At 42.0% G+C, this 21,777-nt stretch overlaps 1 non-coding gene across 1 annotated transcript; it reads left to right on the forward strand.

Annotated features, from left to right (window-relative positions):
* The first annotated feature begins 17,509 nt into the window (after nucleotides 1-17,509).
* LOC121978920 lies at nucleotides 17,510-17,615 on the forward strand. Its single transcript, XR_006111244.1, has one exon. It is a non-coding gene; the product is annotated as a small nucleolar RNA R71 (small nucleolar RNA).
* Nucleotides 17,616-21,777: the final 4,162 nt, after the last annotated feature.

Raw genomic sequence — 21,777 nt, forward strand, 5'->3', positions numbered from 1 at the left:
CACACTATAAGTGATATCATTTCCCAACTTATCGGGCTTATTGATTTATCGAACTAAATCTCACCCATTGATAAATTAAAGAAATAAATATCAAATATATGTGCTTGTTATTATATTAGGATTAAGAGTACACACTTCCATAATAACCGAGGTCTTTGTTTCTTTATAAAGCCAGTATAAAAGAAACGACCTCAAATGGTCCTACTCAATACACTCTAAGTGTACTAGTGTAATTATATAGTTAAGATAAACTAATACCTAATTACACTACGACCTTCCAATGGTTTGTTCCTTTCCATTATGGTCGTGAGTTACTGTTTATAATTTATAAGGTACTGATAACATGATCCTCTGTGTGTGACACCACACACCATGTTATCTACAATATAAATTAATTGAATAACTACATTTATCATAAATGTAGATATTTGACCAATGTGATTCTTATTTCTAGATAAATGTTTATACCAAAAGCTAGGCTTTTAGTATACACTCTAACATTATGGTTAAAAAAAATTGAAGAAAAAAATGATAAAGGGACGCCTACTGTCATTTAAATTCATGAGTTCAAGAGCTCCAGGAAATCCAATTCCAGCCTCCGGCTTCGCATACTGCAATGTAGAACCCTTTTAAAAAAATTGTCTATGCTATCTGGTTCAAGCAGTGTAGAATGATCATCTATTAATACCTTAGCAAGGTAAATTTCAAAAAAAATATTTTTTAGCTTCTGGATCAAACCCTTTCACTCCCTTCGCTCTGGCAACACCTCCAAGAAAATTAGCCTCGCCTAAACCATTTGATTAATACAAAGAATCATGGGAACAAGGAAATCAAATCAATTTTATGTTAATAAAAAAAGCTCCGAGAAAAAACAATCACATCCTAACACCAACAAATTTGCTCTGAGAGAGATCAACAGGGAAAAGGAGAAAGCTACCTGTCCCCATGAAGGGAATGAAGTCATGGATGGTGACGCTGACACCCATGTCAACGAACACATCGACCTACCCGTGTCGGATCAAAATTTTAACTAACTCAATAAGAACACCATTCCATTGGAATCAAATAGCAGATACCTAAGCACCAACAAATCACATATGAAGCTACAAATTCGATTCCTAGAAGTAGAAGGCGCAAAATAGACAGAGGAAATATATCATGCAACCAATGCGCTCCCGTGCAAGGTGGCCACGAGCGACCTCGTGGTCATGTGAGGAAATCCCTAGAACTACTTAAGAAAGCTTGTTGTGGATGGCTGTAACGAGAGGAAGAAAGGGTTACCTCATCGTCCAAGTAGCTTCTCGCGAACTGCCTGCACTTGAAGTGATCACTTATTGCTTGGCGAAGAAACGGCTGCCTCGCAGCTGGTGATGCAGCAGGCGCTCGCTGCCTCATTAACCACCTCTCAAGCAACTGGCACTTGCGAACTCATTGTCGCCTGGCCCCTCGGCAGCGGCCTCCTTGTCGGCGATAGAAAACATCATGCGCTGTGGAGAGGAAAAGAGACAATGCGAGAAGGGGATTTGGCAAAATGGAGCCGCTCCTTCACCGTTTTTTTTTAAAAAAAAAATTAATTAAAATATTTTTTTTTAATTTAAATATAATATTAGAGATGTTTTTTTAATTAGGAAAAATATATATATGATTTAAAAGTTAAAAAAATATGAGATCATAAAGTTTCATGAAGTTTCGTGTTAACAATTTATAAATTTAAATTTTATAAAAATTTAATGATGTATAATGTAAAATATGAAGGAGAAATTAAAATTTTATATAGTAAAAAGTGTGGGACCCATGAAGAAATTATTAAAAAAAAAATTTTATAGTGGAATGAGATATGAAATTTTAATTTTTGATGTGATATAAATATAACAATGAAATAGCTCTCAATAAATTCTAACGGTTGTAGATGCCCTAACAACACACTGCAACATTTTTCTTCTTATGCACTCACATTCTTCTCCTTATGCGGTTTAATGCATAATAAAGCATGCGCTCTTAAGGCAATACATGCATTCCACTGTTGAAAAAAGTTCATTTAGCTTAAAACCCCGGCCCACTGCCTTGAGGCTTTTTCATTTATTATCTTTCTGTTGTTGGGATCGTTTCTCTATTAAAATTTAATTATTGTAGGAGGAGAAAGGATAGTCTAATTTGGTCCATGCATTGTTTATGGCATCGAGAACTAAATTCATAACATACTTCTAGGAAAATACTTATACAACAACAATAACAACATCTTAATTTACTAAGCAAGGTCGGATATATGTATTCTTCTATACTATTGAGACTAAGTTTTTTTATCTTTCTTTCTTTCATTTAATGTGCATATTTATCATAATTATACATCGTCTAATTAGAGTATTTATTGATCATTTAAGTATATTCCCATATCAGTTTAAACATGTCTATGAAATTTTTTCTTCAATAAATACAACTCTAACTTTCTCTCTATTATTCTTATTTTTTTATCATATTCATCTTCATATGACTACATATTAATCTTAGCATCCTTATTAAGGTCATTTTAATTTTTTACTCATGTATTTAAGTTAAGGTCATTCTAATTTTTTACTCATGTATTTAAATTATAATTCAATATTTAACTCTATATAATATAACAAATCTAACCATGATTTTATAGAACTTCTCTTTAGTTGCTATTGCTAAGGAAAACTACAAAAGGTGGTGAGCATAGCAGAGGTAATTAGCGATGCAATATCGGAAATGGAAACAAGGTGAAAATAACTGGACGTCAAAAGGCGTGGTTTATATGTGAAAATCCCATGTTTTCATCTTGAATTTTATGTGGCAGCAAGGAATGGAAACCAAGTTTATCTTCTGTCCTCAGCATAAACAAATTTACCATTCCTTATGGTCTTAAATGATTTATTTATACTGTTTCAACTTTTTGCAATCATTCAGAATGATCGATTTATTATGTTTATAGTCTATTTCTTTGTTGAATAGGTGAGGATGCTGATCCTTGAAAGAGGGACAGAGGGAAGAAGCTTGCTTCTTTTCAAACAAAAGCTTTTCTGCATGCACTCTCATGTAAGTTCCCCAATGAAACATTAAAACTGACTTATTTTCTTTATTGTATTATAGCTTCCTAGTCCTTGATATTATATTACTATTATATTATATTAATTTTCAGGTGGTATTTTGATATATTTGATTAATATATTGTAATTATAGATGATGACTGATTCTATTCATAGTAGCATTCCTGTTTTTTTTTTTAATTGTTCACAAACTCACACGTGTACACGCCAAGGTTTAAACCTCAACCTGTGTTGGAAATTTGGCCACCGGAATGATACATTTTTTTTTTTTAAAGTGTGTCGAAGTGTTGACACATGGTGTTGCTTCCAAATTAGAGATGGAGGATGGGGTTGGAGAAAAAAAGGAAGCAACTGTAAACGTAGGACTAAAGCTTAAAGTATCATTCCATGCTGGAAGTCTTTGGATGGAATGATATGTTTCTATATTATATTATGTGATAGTTAGAATGTATTTTGTTAGAAGTTATTTTTGATAATTTTGATTATCCATTTAAGATTATCAACGAAAATCTTGTTTGATTTAAGTAATCGATGATTCTCGAATAATGTTTCATGTTCGACACATCAGTAAAAGGGACATACAATCTGAAATCGGAAAACTTTAAAAAATTAAGATTTTTTTTATTTCAGGATTAATAATTTTTTTACTAAAAATATCCTTCGATAAGAAAAAAACTTGAAACCGAGGTTATATATAGTAATTTGAACCAAACGTATTCTTAACTTATTGTGACATGCATTGATCCATGCTTAGAGAATTTAGATAAAAAATTTCCTTTATATTTTATAAAAATAAAATTATAGCAACTAAATAGTTAATTGAATTAAATTTGTAATATTCTGTTCTATAATCAACATATGTTAAATCAGGTATGAATTTCGATGATTTTTACTTATTTAGTCATTTATCAATTGGAAAGTTTACTTTAAATAGATTATTAGTAATGGAATTAAAAATAAGTTAATTCATTTTTTACTTTAATATAAGTTAGCATGAACATATATATTTTACACCTATAATTTTTATTTACTTTTAAAAATAAAACTATAGAAATTAAATAATGAGAATTTTAGAAAAATAGGAATTAAAAAATAACAACATTACTTGGATTCTGCATGTATACTGATACGGTTGATAATGGAGGGGCCCAAGGGGAAAGAGTGAGAAGGGTCAAGGCCATGTAGCGGTCAAAAGTCAAGAGGACGTGGTGGTCAATAGTCAAGGTGACGCGACAGTCAATGGTCAAGCTGACGGGGCGGTCAAAGGCAAGCATGTGGGGTAGTCAGAGGTCAGGCGGACTTGTTGATCAAGGAGGCAAAGTAGTCGAAAGACAAGGGGAGACGACAGGCGGAACACCGGGTATAGGTCGGGAGCGGCAGAGCTATGTAGAGACAGCCCGATCAACGGGCTTACGGTCAAGGGCCAGCAAGTACTCAAGGGTCAGGAGCGGCAGAGCTATGTAGAGACAACCCGATCTACGGGCTTACGGTCAAGGGGCAGCAAGTACTCAGGGGTCAGGAGGGCAGAGCTATGTAGAGACAGCCCGATCTACGAGCTTACGGTCAAAGGCCAGCAAGTACTCAGGGGTCAGGAGCGGCAGAGCTATGTAGAGACAACCCGATCTACGGGCTTACGGTCAAGGGCCAGCAAGTACTCATAGCTTAGGAGCGGCAGAGCTATGTAGAGACAGCCCGATCTACAGGTCTGCAATTTGAAGGCCCGGAAGCGCAAGCCACAAGTCACAGGTCAGAAGCGACAGGGCTGCGTAGGGTCAGCCCGACTAACAAGTAGCGCTTAGAGGCGAGATCTGGTCGAGGGGTGCGAGGTAGATGCCGATCGTGATAAATAGGATGAGCCAAGCTGTGCAGGAATGGAAGGATCACAATTGTCCGTCAAGGTTAATCATCACATACCAGTGAGATGTGCGAAGGCGGAGGTTTCTAAAGGAGAAGATGCTCTCATGACCAATAGCGGCCTGACAGGTGTCCCTGACTACAAGACAAAGCCCATGTGTAGAGGCGGAGGTTCCTAAACAGGAAGATGTCTTCACGACCAATAGCAGCACGACAGGTGTCCAGGACTACAAGACAAAGCCCAGCGTCTAACGTTTTCTGACAGGAGGGCAGGTTCTGGAAGCGAGGCGGGTGCATAAAAAGGAGGAGATTCCTCGTATGCGGGTACGCACACTCTCGTCATTTTCTTTTCCTTTCACCACTTTCGATTCTCTCTGTTTTTTCTGGGGAAAAATGGACCTGACTTGAGCATCGGAGGGCCTGATCCGGGGACTTTTTCCCTGGGTTCTGGTCTCTAACGTGAGGAAGGGGATTGTCTGAGTGTGCGCAGGGTCCTGCAGCAGCGTCAGCCACCCGTGGGAGCCGGATCACCTGCGACTTTCCGCCAACAACCAGGCCACCGCGACCAGCCTTCGTCCGACTCAGCCTTCGGACGGGATCAAATTTGGCGCCGTCTATGGGAAACACAATAGCCTGATCCGAAGCGTGAAGATGGAGGACTCTGGCCGAAGTTCCAGCAGGAGGATTAATGTCACCATGACTGCAGGGGAGTACGAGCTCTTCAAGGAGGTCAGGAAGCAAGCCGCCTCTGAAAGACAAGGAACGGTTTCACGACCTCGCTTAGCGCCCGAAGCGTCTAAAGAACCAGCTCTTGCCTCCGACAGGGGCTCAAAGAGGAAGCAGCAGGAAGAACTCCCTCGTACTTCATTCCGAGAGCCTTGCCGCAACTATCATCAGCTTGGACCTCGTGAGCATAGTCCGAATAAAGAGGAGCCACAGGTGTCGGTGGCAGAGAGCTCTCTACATCCACCCCGGGATGCAGGAAAGGGAAAAGGTATAGCCTCTGCCAGAGATCTGCTTGAAGATCCGGACGACAAGGTACCTTTCTCGGCTCAGATCCTGAGGGAAAGCCTGCCTAGGGGTTACCGAGCCCCGAACATTGGAGAATACGATGGGAGCAAGGATCCGGAAGAGCACCTGCGGAAGTTCAAGAACGCGGCTATCTTGTATCAATACAGCGATGCTGTCAAATGCCGAGTATTCCTACACACCCTGTCCGGTTCGGCACAGAAGTGGTTCGATGGGTTGCCCCCAGAGTCCATCAATCGCTTCATGAATTTCAAAACGGCCTTCCTACGCCGTTTCGCCAGTAGCCGTAAGTATCAAAAAACCGACCACTGTCTTTTTGCTCTCAAGCAGGATTCGACCGAGCCCTTGCGAAGCTACATCAACCGGTTCAGTCAGGTGGCCAATGACGTCCCCTCCGCCACCTCAGAAATATTGATGAGCGTCTTCTCCCACGGATTGCGAGAAGGGGAGTTCTTTAGGGATCTCATCAAGAACCCCGCCCGGAGTTTTGATGATATGGTGGAGAAAGCTTCTTGCTACATCAAGGTGGAGGAAGCTCAGGCCGCTAGGCGGAAGGCTGAAAAGACGGTGAATCCTGGCAACCGACCTGAAAGGAGAGCACCACAGCCAACTCAGCCCTTCCAGCGCGTTCAACCCAGGCCTGCCCCTCAGCCCGCTCAAGGAGTTAGGCCAGCTCCGCGAGTCGCTGTCATACACGCGTCCAGGCCTGGACCAAGGGGAGCACTATATTGTACATATCATCGGTCCAGGACGCACGATCTCAGTAACTGCTTCCAATTTGCCCGTGACTCCAGGCGAGCTGCGGAGCAGGGCTTGCCTCCTCCGGACTTGGCGCCCCAAATACAGAGAATGGAAGAAGAACGGGCTGCAGCTGGGCGTGCTCGGCAGACCCGGCCCGACCTAGCCGGCCCAGCTAACCCAGTTGGCCTCGGGGAAGACCGAAGAGATGTCGGAGAGTTGGAGAACCGGGGCAACGCTGCTGTGCGAGAGATTGGTATGATTTCAGGAGGGCCCACTGACGGGGACTTAGGCCGAGCCCGTAAGTCACACGGTCGGCGATTGTATGTGGGAGCTGTGGGGTGCAGCCACGAGCAGGCATCTGGCCCTGTCATTAGCTTTGGGCCACAAGATTTGGAGGGTCTGGAACTGCCCCAAGACGACGCCCTCACAATCAAGGCCGTTATTGCTAACAGCCGAGTGGCTCGGGTCTTTGTGGATACCGGGAGCTCGGTCAACATTTTATTCAGAGCTGCGTTCGAGGAGATGCAGATTGACGCCACTGAGCTCCAACCCGTAACCACTTCTTTGTACGGGTTCACAGGCAACGAAGTCAAGCCCATGGGACAGATGAAGCTGGCCATCTCCATGGGCACTGAGCCACTGGTGCGCACCCGGAGGAGTACCTTTATAGTGGTAGATTCGCCTTCCTCCTACAACGTCATCCTGGGAAGGCCAACTCTGCATGAGTTCCGGGCTGTCGTCTCCACTTTTCACCAAAAGATCAAGTTTCCGATCGGCGAGCAGGTCGGGGAAGTCAAGGGAGAGCAGAAGGTATCCCGTAGCTGCTACATTGACATGGTCCGTGTGGAGGCACGCAAGAGCCGGAGGACGCAGGATGGGGGAGTACACGCTATCCAAGAGGAGCCTCTGCCTATTGCCGAGGAGCCTATCCCTTGAGAAGAAATTCGGCTGCATGCGGATAGAGTAGAGAGCATCACTCGCATTGCCAGTGACTTACCACCGGAACTCAAGTTGGAGCTGATACAATGTCTGATCCGCAATAGGGACATTTTTGCTTGGTCACCGGAAGAGCTGCCCGGGGTCAAACCAGAAGTAGCTGAGCACAAGCTGCATACTATACCCGAGGCCAAGCCAGTCAAGCAGAAGAAGAGAAACTTCTCCGCCGACCAGAATAAGATTATCTGGGCTGAAGTGGATCAACTCAGGAAGGCAGGACATGTTCGAGAGGTGCAATTCCCGTCCTGGCTTTCTAACGTTGTATTGGTGAAGAAGCCCAACAACAAGTGGAGGGTGTGCATAGACTTTCGCGACCTCAACAGGGCCACCCCCAAAGACTGTTATCCTCTCCCGCGGATCGATCAGGTGGTGGATTCAACAGCTGGCTGTGAGAGGATATGCATGATGGACGCTTACCAGGGATACCATCAGATACCCCTGGCTAAGGAGGATCAGGAGAAGGTTAGTTTCATAACAGCTGATGGTACTTTCTGCTATACTGTCATGCCGTATGGGCTCAGGAACGCTGGGGCTACCTACCAAAGGATGATGGACAAAGTCTTTCGGAGTCAGATCGGGCGGAACGTGGAGGTCTATGTTGATGACATCCTGATCAAGTCCCCCCTGGCGTCCAGTCTAATAAAAGATGTAGAAGAAACCTGTGAGACTCTAAGGCAATACGGGGTAAAGCTGAATCCCCTGAAATGTCTGTTCGGGGCCAAAGGAGGGAAGTTCCTGGGCTACCTGGTGACTGAACGAGGGATAGAAGCCAACCCTGAGAAGGTTCAAGCACTTCGGAACATACAGATCCCTCAGAATCTGAAGGAAACACAGAAGCTGGTCGGCAGGATAACAGCACTGTCCCGATTCATCTCCAGATCTGCAGATCGAGCGGCGCCCTTCTTCAAAGTGCTCAGGAAAGCGGCCAAGTTTCAGTGGACGGAAGAATGCACACAGGCCTTTGAGGAGCTAAAGCAATACCTGGAGTCCTTGCCATTGCTGTTCAAGCCTGTTGTGGGAGAGCCCCTTTGGGTCTACTTGTCAGCCACCCCCGAAGCCGTGGGGGCCGTGCTGGTTAAAGAACAGGACAGTGTACAACGGCCAGTGTTTTTTTTCAGTCATCTATTGAAGGGGGCTGAGTCTCGGTACACGGCCCTAGAAAAGTTGGTTTACGGACTTGTTCTAATGGCTCGGCACCTCCGATCGTATTTTTTGGCGCATCCCATCACTGTCCTGACAAACAGTACAATGGGCCGAGCTCTCACCAAGGTGGAGGTAGCGGGTCGGCTTATCAAATGGGCGACCGAGCTAGGGGAATATGATATACAGTATCAGCCCCGAACCGCGATCAAAGCACAGGCTCTGGCGGATTTCTTGACAGAATTTTATCAAGCAGACTCGGAGGAGGTCTGGAAAATTTATGTAGACGGATCAGCTACCCAGCGGGGAAGTGGTATAGGTGCACTTCTAATATCTCCACAGGGAGACATTATGCAGCTGGCTGTACGACTAAATTTTAGAGCTACCAACAATGAGGCAGAGTACAAAGCCCTGTTAGCAGGTTTGCAAGTAGCACGACATGTGGGGGCAAGCCGAGTCGTAATATACTCGGATTCGCAGTTAGTAACTCAGCAGGTGACCGGACATTTTGAAGCAAACAACGAAAAGATGCAAGTTTACAAGGAAGCCTATGAGAAGATGAGGAAAGATTTTAAAGAAGTCACAGTCACCAAGATTCCCAGGTCGGAAAATGAAAGGGCAGATGAACTAGCTAAAATGGCCAGCTCCCTGACTACTTGGGTACTTGATAGATCTATAGCGCAGACCTTCCTTATAGCTCAGATCGATCTAGAAAATAACCTGGGAGGAGTTATTGATTGGAGGGCGCCCGTAATGAGTTTTCTCCAGCAGGGAATTGTGCCCGCCAACCTAGAAGAGGCACGTATGCTCAGGAGACAGGCCCATTCTTATGTTATGATTGGAGATCAACTGTACAAAAGGTCTTTCTCCAGACCTCTGCTCAAGTGCTTGAATATGTAAGAAGCAGACCAGGCCTTGCGGGAGATACATTTGGGATGCTGTGGCAACCACGCACGTGGAAGAACACTGGCTCGGAAGGTGCTATTAGCCGGGTATTTCTGGCCTACCTTGCAGAGGGACGCACAGAAGCTGGTGAATACTTGTTTGTCATGCCAAAGGTACCAGAACCTGACACACCGACCTACAGAGCTGCTGAGAACTTCCATAGTGTCTTGCCCTTTTGACCAGTGGGGTATGGATATCGTAGGACCTTTCCCGATGGCTACGGGGCAAAGACGTTTTTTGCTGGTAGCAGTAGATTACTTCTCCAAGTGGGTGGAAGCGGAAGCTCTGGCCAAAATCACTGAAGATGCGGTGATCCAATTCTTATGGAAGAATATCTTTTGCAGATTCGGCTAACCTCACAAATTGGTGTCGGACAATGGCAGACAATTTCAAGGACGCAAAATACAAAATTGGTGCAAGGGGTTCGGCATAACTCAGGCCTTCACTTCGGTGGCTCATCCTCAGAGCAATGGTCAGACAGAGGTGGTCAATCGAGAAATAGTGCGAGGGCTCAAGGTCAAGCTGGATCATACGGGGGGCAGTTGGGTGGACGAGCTGCCGAGCATTTTGTGGGCTTACCGTACGACACCCCGAGAGAGCACAGGTCTGACACCTTTCCACTTGGTATATGGCAATGAAGCAGTGGTACCTCTGGAGGTCGGGATACCATCCGTCAGGAGAATGATGTACGACGAGGGGAACACGGAACGACGGCTGGCCGAACTAGATTTCATCAGCGAAATCCGTGAACAAACAGTTGCCAGGTTGGAGGCCTATAGACAGAGAATGAGGCAAAACTATAATAGAAGGGTGATCCCCCGATTCTTCGGAGAAGGTGACCTGGTCTGGAAGCAGGTGAAACCCTTGGGGGAAGTGACAAAGCTGGCGCCTCAATGGGACGGACCTTACAAAGTCATCAAGAAGTTGGCGTCGGGGGCCTATTATTTGCAAGACGATCAAGGAAGGAAGCTAGACCGACCTTGGAGTGCTAACTATCTATAGCTCTATCGGGTGTGAGGGATGCCAACCCTATTGCTGCAAGCCAGGTCGGCTGAGGGGGCTAATGATAGCATGGTAGTCAAGCCAAAACTCAAAGACACGTATGTACATGTAAAAATTTCATCGGTTTGAGCAGTTGGTACAAATCATTTGAAAGGAGCAAAAATATCATCTGGAAAGCCTTGAATGATTTGATGGCGATCCAAAAAGTCTGCGGGGGGGGGGGGGGGGGATGGAGCTCAAGAAGCCCTGCGTGTGCAGCTGTCGGATAACCCCGGCCGCCGTGTATGGTATGGTCGCGAGAAGCGTGCCCCGGCCTGGGATAAAAATTCGGGAGAGGTTAGATAAGACATTCGACTTCGCAGGCAACGGTCCTCCTCTCCTTCTTGATAAGCGGCCAAGGCGGTAGATTGTTGCACTCCGCAAGTGTATGGAAATGTCGCAAGTAATATAAAAGATTATCGTATCCACAGGGACTGGAATAAGCACTAGAAATGTCTCAATGCGAATTAGCTAAACAACTATCCAATTGTTTCAAATGCAAAGTGAAGGTAAACAAATCTAATATTAAAGATCAACAAACAAGAGTTTAGTGTTTTGGGTTATGATAAAGGGAGATTCTAGGAGTTTCGGTTTCTTTGTAAGATTTCTCGAATGTAAATGGTTCACCAATTCTTATCCCTCAATTGCCAAACACTTGTAGAAAGTTGCCGGTTCTCTCTTGCAATAGATAACCGGCTAAGGACTGAGAAATGTATCTAAATATGATCAATTAGACGTGAACCTACGTTGTCCTTACACAGAAGCGCACCTATTACTATGCCTTCCTCGGATATCAACATAGAAGCCCACAACTTATTAATCTATCAGGATACAAGAAACTAAGCACAAGATCCATCCTACTCTCTTAAATGTTCCTATTTCCTCTTCAAGATTATCTCTCAAATGTCCTTACACGGGCTTGCACCTGTCACGTGGATCCCTCGGATGATCGAGTGAGAGTTTATCTTTACAAAGTCCACAAGAAATCCAAACAATCAATCAAGAATGAGAATTAAGCACAAATCACCATTAATCATTCAAGATATAATTGATACAAGCAAGACAATGTCATTGAAACAAGAAAATGGCAAATCCATAAGAGATTACATCAATCCATCATACAAATACTCCCTTAATCCTAGAATACAAGATCTACTCCATGAATCGAGGAAGAATACCCGAAGAAATAAAGATTACAAGTATTTCTTAAATCCCCAATCCAAGAAACCAAGAAAAGGGGAAAAGAGAAAACTTATCTACGAAGAAGCCACGTCTTCGGATCCAATCCTCGCTCCGGAGTCGAAATCGTCAAGAACTCCCCTCGAATCGCCCAGAAATCCTCCCAAGAATGGGAGGATACCACCAAATCTTGCCTTCTCCCAAAGGGGGGAGAGCTCCCCTTTCAATTCATGAAGGAGGGTTTAAATAGAGCAGAAAATCGGGCGCCACACGGCCCCATGACACGGCCGTGTGAGATTCACACGGCCATGTCCAGTTCCTTCTCTGCCAAAGCTGCACGGCCGTGTGACTCACACGGCCAGGACCCTTCTGTTCTCTGGAAATGCTACACGGCCGTGTGGTGCACACGGCCACCACCTGCTTGGCCTCTGGAAACCTCACACGGCCGTGTAGATCTACACGGCCATGTAAGGCATCTGCTCTAATTTCTTCAAATCAAGACACGGCCGTGTGAGATTCACACGGCCATGTCCTCTTCCCTTCCTGTTAAAACTACACGGTCGTGTGTGGTACACGGCCTGATGCTCTCTCCCTTCAATTCCTTCCAAGCTTGCCCGAGGACGCATAATCTTCACCAATTTCGACTCCTGTGTACAGAAAATGCACAAAAAGCAGATCTCCGAACCAAAAGAGTAAATATGCTAAAAGGAAAGCTGGAAGTATAAAAATGCATAGATCAAGCATGCTCAAAGTATGTAAATGTGCGTAAAAACATGCATAAAAGAGTATATAATCTACGCACATCACACCCCCAGACTTAAACCTTTGCTTGTCCTCAAGCAAAATGCTGCAGTCTAAATTCATATGTTCTACAACACATTCATAAAACGTAGTGCACTTTCCTAACTCTATCAAAAAGTTTCATTAACAAGCGTGATCATGGAAACAAGTAAAGTATGGTTCAAGCATAAGAATCTTGTGCATTGTGCAAAACTTATTCACAAATGTACTTTTAGCACACATGTTGGGATATTTTGATTTTTCCAAATGAGCTTTAATGATTTGAGCCTCATCCAGTAACCAAAATGAAAGTTGAGAAATCACCATGGAAACCAAGTACTAAGCAAACAAGATGAATCATGACTATTTCAATGACATCAACTATTCAAACATCAAGCACAAGTGTAGTGAAGATAAGATCCTTAAGGTTGAACCAAAACTAAAACTCATCACCATAAGATTCTCAGCTTATTAATGCTTCCCAAGATAGAAAAAAGAACTACACAAAGTTTACTACTAGCATCATTCAAACATCATGAATCAAGACAATAATCGTGCTAACATTTCACTTGAATCCAAGAAAGCATATAAGTGAAGATTTGATGTTCTCAAAATTTTTTTGCCATGATTATTTCAAAAACAAGCAAAATAAAACAACAAACAATGAAAATAAGAACCAACATGAAAAACTAACAAAAACTAAAAACTGAAAACCAAACTAAACAGTACATGACACCCCCCCAGACTTAAACTTTTCATCGTCCCAATGAAATCAATATGGTGGAGGAGGTGGAGGTGGACGAGGGAAAGGAGGTCTACGACGTGGTTAGCCAATAGGAAAACTAGGAAAACCTGGAATCTCACCCAAGGATCTATGATACTCATATAAAGCATCTACTTGTTGGCTAGTAAGCATCATGCTCTGCATAAAATCTCTCATCCTAGCCTGATCAGTATCATAATCTTGCACAAACTCAGCCACTTGACCTTGAAAATTCCTCATAAACTGAAAATGATTTTGTACCTCCCTAAACTAATCATCAGAAAAAGAGAAGCGCCCCTCCAACATTTTTCGTTGGGAATCTTGCTTCTCATGAAGTGATTCTAGAGACGTACGAAAATCTGAAAAATCAAACCTAGAAGATCCCGTGCCATATGCAAAAGAATGCCTAGCGGGCTCCATAAAACTAGAAGGCTGCGGGTGTACATATGACGAGGGCTCATGATGTGGCTCAGTGTTTCCAGGTATAGAAGGGTTATCCTCAAAATCTAACTCAGAAATTACCCAATTAGCCGGGTTACGAATAGTAGTTCGTTCAGGAAAAGGAAGGGGTAAAGGAGAACCACTCCTCCTAGGAAACGCGAAACCATTCTCATCCCGAACGATCATTTTCATAGCAAGACATGCATCAATGTCAATCATGTCATTACCATGAATTATTTCCAACCCATCAACATCAAGATTTAAATTATAAGCTATTCGGGTAATCAAACCACAAAAAACAATTGATCCCGATGATGCCCTAGCAGATCTTAATATGGTTTGAACAAAATGAAAACCAGAATCAAATTCAACCTTATAAAGCATAGCCCATAAAGCATAAAGCTCTATCTTTTTAACCACCCCATCACTCTCTCCCCTACCAAAAATAGTTTTACCCATGACTCTATGTAAATACCTAAAGATGGGGTTTTGCATATGGGAGGCCTTAGCTCTTGAAGGCTCATAAGGTTGATCTAACCCAGTTATTGCATTCCAAAAATGATTCCAATTAAACCTTAGATCAAACCTACGAGGGCTACCGGTGGTTAATCCAAAACAAGAATTAAAGTCACTAAATGCCCATAGAAATTCTTGATTCATTAGTCTAAATGAGATTTTTCCAAAATAATCATCTTCATTAGTAAAATGGACATCCAATGAACTTAAAAATTCCAAAACAAGACGAGGATATGTAGGCAAATGTGTGTACATAATATCACTCCAATCCAAGAACCCAATCATCAAATCTACATCTTCCCTAATTCCAAGCATATCAAGAACAGTTGGGTCCATATATCTAGTACACACTATCTTTCTATTGACAAGAATTGCAAATCTAGTTACTTGATCATCATTTCTAAACACAATATTGAATTCATTGTCATTACCTTCGTTGCGTGAAGTCCTTTTGCCTTTGCCCTTCACTGGTTGTTTTCTTTGTCCCTTGATGGCTCCTTCTCTTTGTCTCCACTGGATCCACCACCTCCTTTGCGAAGTTTCTTCAAAATATTGGACATCTTGATGAGTTTAAATAGGGGAAGAATTATCTAGGGTTGGAAAAATGGAATTCAAAGAACAAAACTTCAAAGAGCAAAGATCTTAGGTTAGGAGAACAAAAAGTCCAAGTCTTAGAGAGGAGGAGAATCCGGATCTAAGAGATCTTGAGAGATTAGAGAGGAGTTTTTAAGAGATTGGGAGAAAAAGATATGTTTTGGAGAGTTGGGGGTGTGCAGAACACGGCCAAGATCTGGCCGTGTAAGGTAGAAAGAGGACTTTAATAACTCTCCTACACGGGCCGTGCAGATCCACACGGCCTCCCCCTCTTCCTTCTCTGGATTCTTCGCACGGCCGTGTCTGGGACACGGTCTATCCATCTTTCTTCTCGGGATTCTTTACACGGCCGTGTCTGAGACACGGCCTAGACATCTTTCTCCTCGGGAGATCCTACACGACCGTGTCTGGATGACACGGCCCAAGCACTTCCCTTCTCTGCAACCTTTGCCTGGCCGTGTATAGCACACGGCCGGGCTCTGTTTTGCACCTAACCTGAAAAAAAAATCAAAAGAATGCATCAAACTAAAAGAAATTAAAATACAAATCAAAACTAACTAAAAGAACCCTTGGGTTGCCTCCCAAGAAGCGCTTGTTTAAGGTCTTTAGCTCGACCAAACTTGATCATTCACTTCTTTTCCTCGCCCTTGGAGGACAGATATCCTTTTCGTTTTTGTTGGGAGATCTTCTCCCAACATCTTCCACCACATTGTCTCCTTCGTTTGGTGGCCTTCCATGAGGATGGAAATTCCATTCCTCAAGTTTATAAATGCTTGTCCTGCTACAAGCATTTAAAAGAGACGAGACATGGTTCGAGATATTAGATAAATCATATTCCAACCTTTCCTTACCAATTACCAAAGAAAGCTTATGATTTTTGACATCAATTATAGCTCCAGCTGTAGCAAGGAAAGGTCTTCCTAATATGATAGGAATCCTGGGGTCCTCTTCCATGTCCAACACGACAAAATCTGTGGGAATAACATTCCCATCCACCTCTACTGGCACATCTTCTATAATACCCAAAGGGTACCTGCAGGAATGATCGGCAAGTTGAAGTGCCATAGTAGTAAGTTTAATATTTTTGAGACCTAATTTATTACAAATTGAATAGGGAATGAGGCTAACACTTGCCCCCAAATCACAAAAAGCTTTTTCAAAAAATTCTTTTCCTATGTTGCAAGGAATATAAAAGCTCCCTGGGTCCTTTAATTTTGGGGAAGTGTTCTTCTCCAAAATAGCACTACATTCCTCACTAAGCGCAATGGTCTCAACCTCTCCTCTTCTTCTTTTGTTTGACATGAGATCCTTCAGGAATTTGGAAAATCTAGGCATTTGAAGAATAGCATCAATAAGAGGTACCTATACACAAATTTCCTTAACTTTTTCTAAAAACTTGCCAAATTCTTCATCCTTCTTGAGCATTGTAAGTCTCTGAGGAAAAGGGACAGCTTTGCTCTGATGGTTCAGTGAAGGAGTCTCTTCAACCTCAATGGTACTCCCCTCATTAGCTTGAATCTGATTTGGTATAAGAGGAGAGAGCTCTTCTTCTTTTTGTATCCCTTTTGGAGCAGTCACTTGGGAGTCTCCCAAGTTCCGTCCGCTCCTAAGCTCAATTCTATTGCAATGCTCGATAGGATTCACATCAGGTTTTCCTGGAAGTTGTCCTGGTGCTCTGGATGATGAGGAAGCTAGTTGGGCAATTTGACTATCCTGGATCTTTTGATGCTTTTCAGAATTATCCATTCTCTGAATGAGCTTTGCTAAATCTTGCTTCATTTCATTCTGACTTGAGATAATTTCTTCAAGCATCTTTTCAATATTTGACTTTGGTAAGCCTTGAGAAGATAGATGTTGAAAATTTTGTTGCCCAGCTTGAAAATTTGGTCTTGCCCCCATAGATGGTCCTTGATCTTGATTATTTCTGTAAGAAAAATTGGGATGACTCTTCCATCCAGGGTTATAAGTATTTGAGTATGGGTTGTTCTGCCTTTGATTGTAACTCATGATTGCATCACATTGTTCCAGTTGATTGATTTGTGCAGTGATAACTCCCAATGGACATGAGTCATTTGAGTGCTCTGAACTCCCACATACTTCACAAGATGTACTAATAGCATTGACCATATTAGCACTAGTCCCCATATTCTCAAATTTCTTTGTAAGAGCATCCAATTTTGCAGACAAAAGAGTGACTGCATCTACATCAAACTTCCCTGATGCTTTAATTGTTGGGTTTATAGAAGAATAGCCACCACTTATTTCATTTGCCCATTGATGATGATTTCGTGCTACACTGTCAATAATTTCTTCAGCTTCATCTAAACTTTTATTCATAAGTGCCCCTCCAGCAGCTGAATCAAGGGACACTTTGGTATGATAGTTGATACCATTATAAAAAGTGTGCAACACTAACCATCTTTCCAACCCATGATGTGGGCATTGTCTGAGCATACTATTATATCTATCCCATGCTTCAAAAAGAGATTCTGAGTCAGTTTGCTTGAAGCTTGCAATTAAATTCCTCATATGAGCTGTTTTGCTTGGTGGATAGAATTTATCAAGAAACTGTTGCTCACACTGCTCCCAAGTGGTGATGCTATTAGGGGCCAAAGAATTCAGCCATTGCTTTGCCCTATCTCTTAAAGAAAACCCAAATAATAATAATCTAACTGCTTCTGAAGGAACTCCATTCATTTTCATGGTACCACATATTTCATAAAAGACCTCTAAGTGTTGATTGGGGTCTTCATGAGGTCCTCCACCAAATTGGTTCTGCTGCACCATAGATATAATTGCGGGTTTGATCTCAAAGTTATTAGCTTCCACTGAAGGTCTTGAAATACTAGATCGAAAACCTCTTGCATAAGGTGCTGCATAATCCTTGAGTGGTCTATTTGCCATGTTCAAATGTTCTTGTTCTTCAATTTGCCTTTGCAGAATTCTTTTTTTATGGAAAGTTCTGTCAATCTCAGGGTCAAAAGGAAAGAATTCCCCTGCAAAGTTAGATCTTCGCATACACAAGAACAAGATAGCAAATGACAATTCAACAGAAAAAGAAAAATAAAAGAATAAAAAATGCAGAATTGAATTTGTACAAAAAGAATTTATAAGATGTAAAAGTTATACAAGAAAGTAAAAACAGAAATCTAATGATTAGTTACAAATATGCAATATGAAAGGAAAACAAATGTTATGTTTAGTCTAACTCAATTGATAATTCCTAATGTTATAGCGCAGTCCCCGGCAACGGCGCCAAAAACTTGTTGCACTCCGCAAGTGTACGGAAATGTCGCAAGTAATATAAAAGATTATCGTATCCACAGGGACTGGAATAAGCACTAGAAATGTCTCAATACGAATTAGCTAAACAACTATCCAATTGTTTCAAATGCAAAGTGAAGGTAAACAAATCAAATATTAAAGATCAACAAACAAGAGTTTAGTGTTTTGGGTTATGATAAAGGGAGATTCTAGGAGTTTCGGTTTCTTTGTAAGATTTCTCGAATGTAAATGGTTCACCAATTCTTATCCCTCAATTGCCAAACACTTGTAGAAAGTTGCCGGTTCTCTCTTGCAATAGATAATCGGCTAAGGACTGAGAAATGTATCTAAATATGATCAATTAGACGTGAACCTACGTTGTCCTTACACAGAAGCGCACCTATTACTATGCCTTCCTCGGATATCAACATAGAAGCCCACAACTTATTAATCTATCAGGATACAAGAAACTAAGCACAAGATCCATACTACTCTCTTAAATGTTCATATTTCCTCTTCAAGATTATCTCTCAAACGTCCTTACACGAGCTTGCACCTGTCACGTGGATCCCTCGGATGATCGAGTGAGAGTTTATCTTTACAAAGTCCACAAGAAATCCAAACAATCAATCAAGAATGAGAATTAAGCACAAATCACCATTAATCATTCAAGATATAATTGATACAAGCAAGACAATGTCATTGAAACAAGAAAATGGCAAATCCATAAGAGATTACATCAATCCATCATACAAATACTCCCTTAATCCTAGAATACAAGATCTACTCCATGAATCGAGGAAGAATACCCGAAGAAATAAAGATTACAAGCATTTCTTAAATCCCCAATCCAAGAAACCAAGAAAAGGGGAAAAGAGAAGACTTATCTACGAAGAAGCCTCGTCTTCGGATCCAATCCTCGCTTCGGAGTCGAAATCGTCAAGAACTCCCCTCGAATCGCCCAGAAATCCTCCCAAGAATGGGAGGATACCACCAAATCTTGCCTTCTCCCAAAGGAGGGAGAGATCCCTTTTCAATTCATGAAGGAGGGTTTAAATAGAGCAGGAAATCGGGCGCCACACGACCCCATGACACGGCCGTGTGAGATTCACACGGCCATGTCCAGTTCCTTCTCTGCCAAAGCTGCATGACCGTGTGACTCACACGGCCAGGACCCTTCTGCTCTCTGGAAATGCTACACGGCCGTATGATGCACACGGCCAGGACCCTTCTGCTCTCTGGAAATGCTACACGGCCGTGTGGTGCACACGGCCACCACCTGCTTGGCCTCTGGAAACCTCACACGACCGTGTAGATCTACACGGCCATGTAAGGCATCTGCTCTAATTTCTTCAAATCAAGACACGACCGTGTGAGATTCACACGGCCATGTCCTCTTCCCTTCCTGTTAAAACAACACGGCCGTGTGTGGTACACGGCCTGTGTAACGCCCGCCCTCCCTGCTACCCTAAGGGACGGGGCTACGATACTCTACGTATAAATTTTTCTTTTTAAAACAGCGGAAGACTTAAAATAATGTTCATAGTTTTAATAAAAACTTTTCTTTTAAATTTCTTTTGAACTATACTATCACATGGCATCAAAATCATAACATCAAATCCAGTGGAACCATAATGTCAAGCCACACATGTTTAGGTATCACAAGTCATAAAATACCAATGCATAGTTCTTTAAAGAAACTTTAAGCAGGTTCTTAATTAGTTGTCTAGCCACCGCCACACACATCTTCGTTGCCCCTCCTGCTGCTCCTTTAGCTCATCCAGCTTTTCCCTTTATCTATGGTACAAGGAAAGTAAGCTGTGAGCACTCATGGCTCAGTAAGCTCCTTTCCTACTCACTAAAGCCAAAAATCAGCACATAATCAAGAATGCATCAACAAGTCATAATCTCAACTAATCATGGCATAACATAGCATTCTATTCAAGCATATCATGCATCATAATATAATCACAACTAGTCATAGCATTTCAAGCATCACCATGGCCGAAACATATACATAGTGCATTGCATAAAACATAGCTAGACATGGCATAACAAACAAGTATCATGGTATATCAAAGCATGGCCGAAACATGTATATCAAAGCATCATACTATGGCCGAAACATGTACATCAAGGCATCATCATATCTATGGCCGAAATCTATATATCAAGCATCAACATATCCATGGCCGAGACATGTCTATAAGGTATAGCATGAACATAACATTATCATACCTTATCATGGCATATCATAATCAAGAGCATAACATGAAACATAGCATAATCATAAGGTGTATGCAATATGATTTTGGAAAACATGTATCCGAAAAACATGTGTATGTCTCATGATCTTTAAAACCATTTTCTTTTACATATATATACTTGAAAGTAATCTCAACATAAGGGGGGGATCCCGGCTATGTACCACTTATATATTGCGCGCAACCTTGTAGGTCCAAGGTAGTAAGTCTTGAACCCTACGAGGCAAACATACTAGGCCCTTAGTCCTAGGGGCACTTAGGAGCCCATCCCTAACGAGGTCCTTAGTCCCCGGGGCGCTTATGAAGCCCACCCTTGGTACAAGCCTCTCACAAAGAAAGTAAAGTACATGTCATACATATCATGTATCATAAAAGCATGCATCACTTAGGCACACATCATATCATAAAAGTATGCATCACTTAGGCATACATCATGTCATAAAAGTATGCATCACTTAGGCATACATCACATCATAAAAGTATGCATCACTTAGGCATACATCACTTCATAAAAGTATGCATCACTTAGGCATACATCACTTCATAAAAGTATGCATCACTTAGGCATACATTACAGCATCAAATCATGCATTTTTAACCACATATCATAACATAAAGCATGCATTCTTTTAAACACTTAGCATATCATCAAAGCATGCATATATTAACCACATATCACATTCTAAAGCATGCACATTTTTAAGCACTTAACATATCATCAAAGCATGCATATATTAACCACATATCACATTTTAAAGCATGCACATTTTTAAGCACTTAACATATCATCAAGCATGCATATATTAACCACATATCACATTTTAAAGCATGCACATTTTTAAGCACTTAACATATCATCAAGGCATGCATTTTTAACCACATATCATATCATAAAACATGCATGTCTCTAAGCACGTATCATATCATAAAAGCATGCATATTTCTTAAGCACATATCATATCATGAAAGCATGCATATCTCATATCATAAGTCATAAGTCACAAGCATACATATTAAGCATAAAGGTGTATCTTGTGAATATCCTATCATAGGAAACATGGTATCATATTTATCTTGGTTGTAAGCTTCCTAAACCCTTGTGGCCGAAACCCTTTAGAGCTCAATTTAGGTTAAACACAACATCCAAGCATGTGGCACCTAAATT

The sequence above is a fragment of the Zingiber officinale genome, chromosome 4B (assembly GCF_018446385.1).
Source record: "Zingiber officinale cultivar Zhangliang chromosome 4B, Zo_v1.1, whole genome shotgun sequence".
In the NCBI taxonomy this organism is placed as follows: domain Eukaryota; kingdom Viridiplantae; phylum Streptophyta; class Magnoliopsida; order Zingiberales; family Zingiberaceae; genus Zingiber; species Zingiber officinale.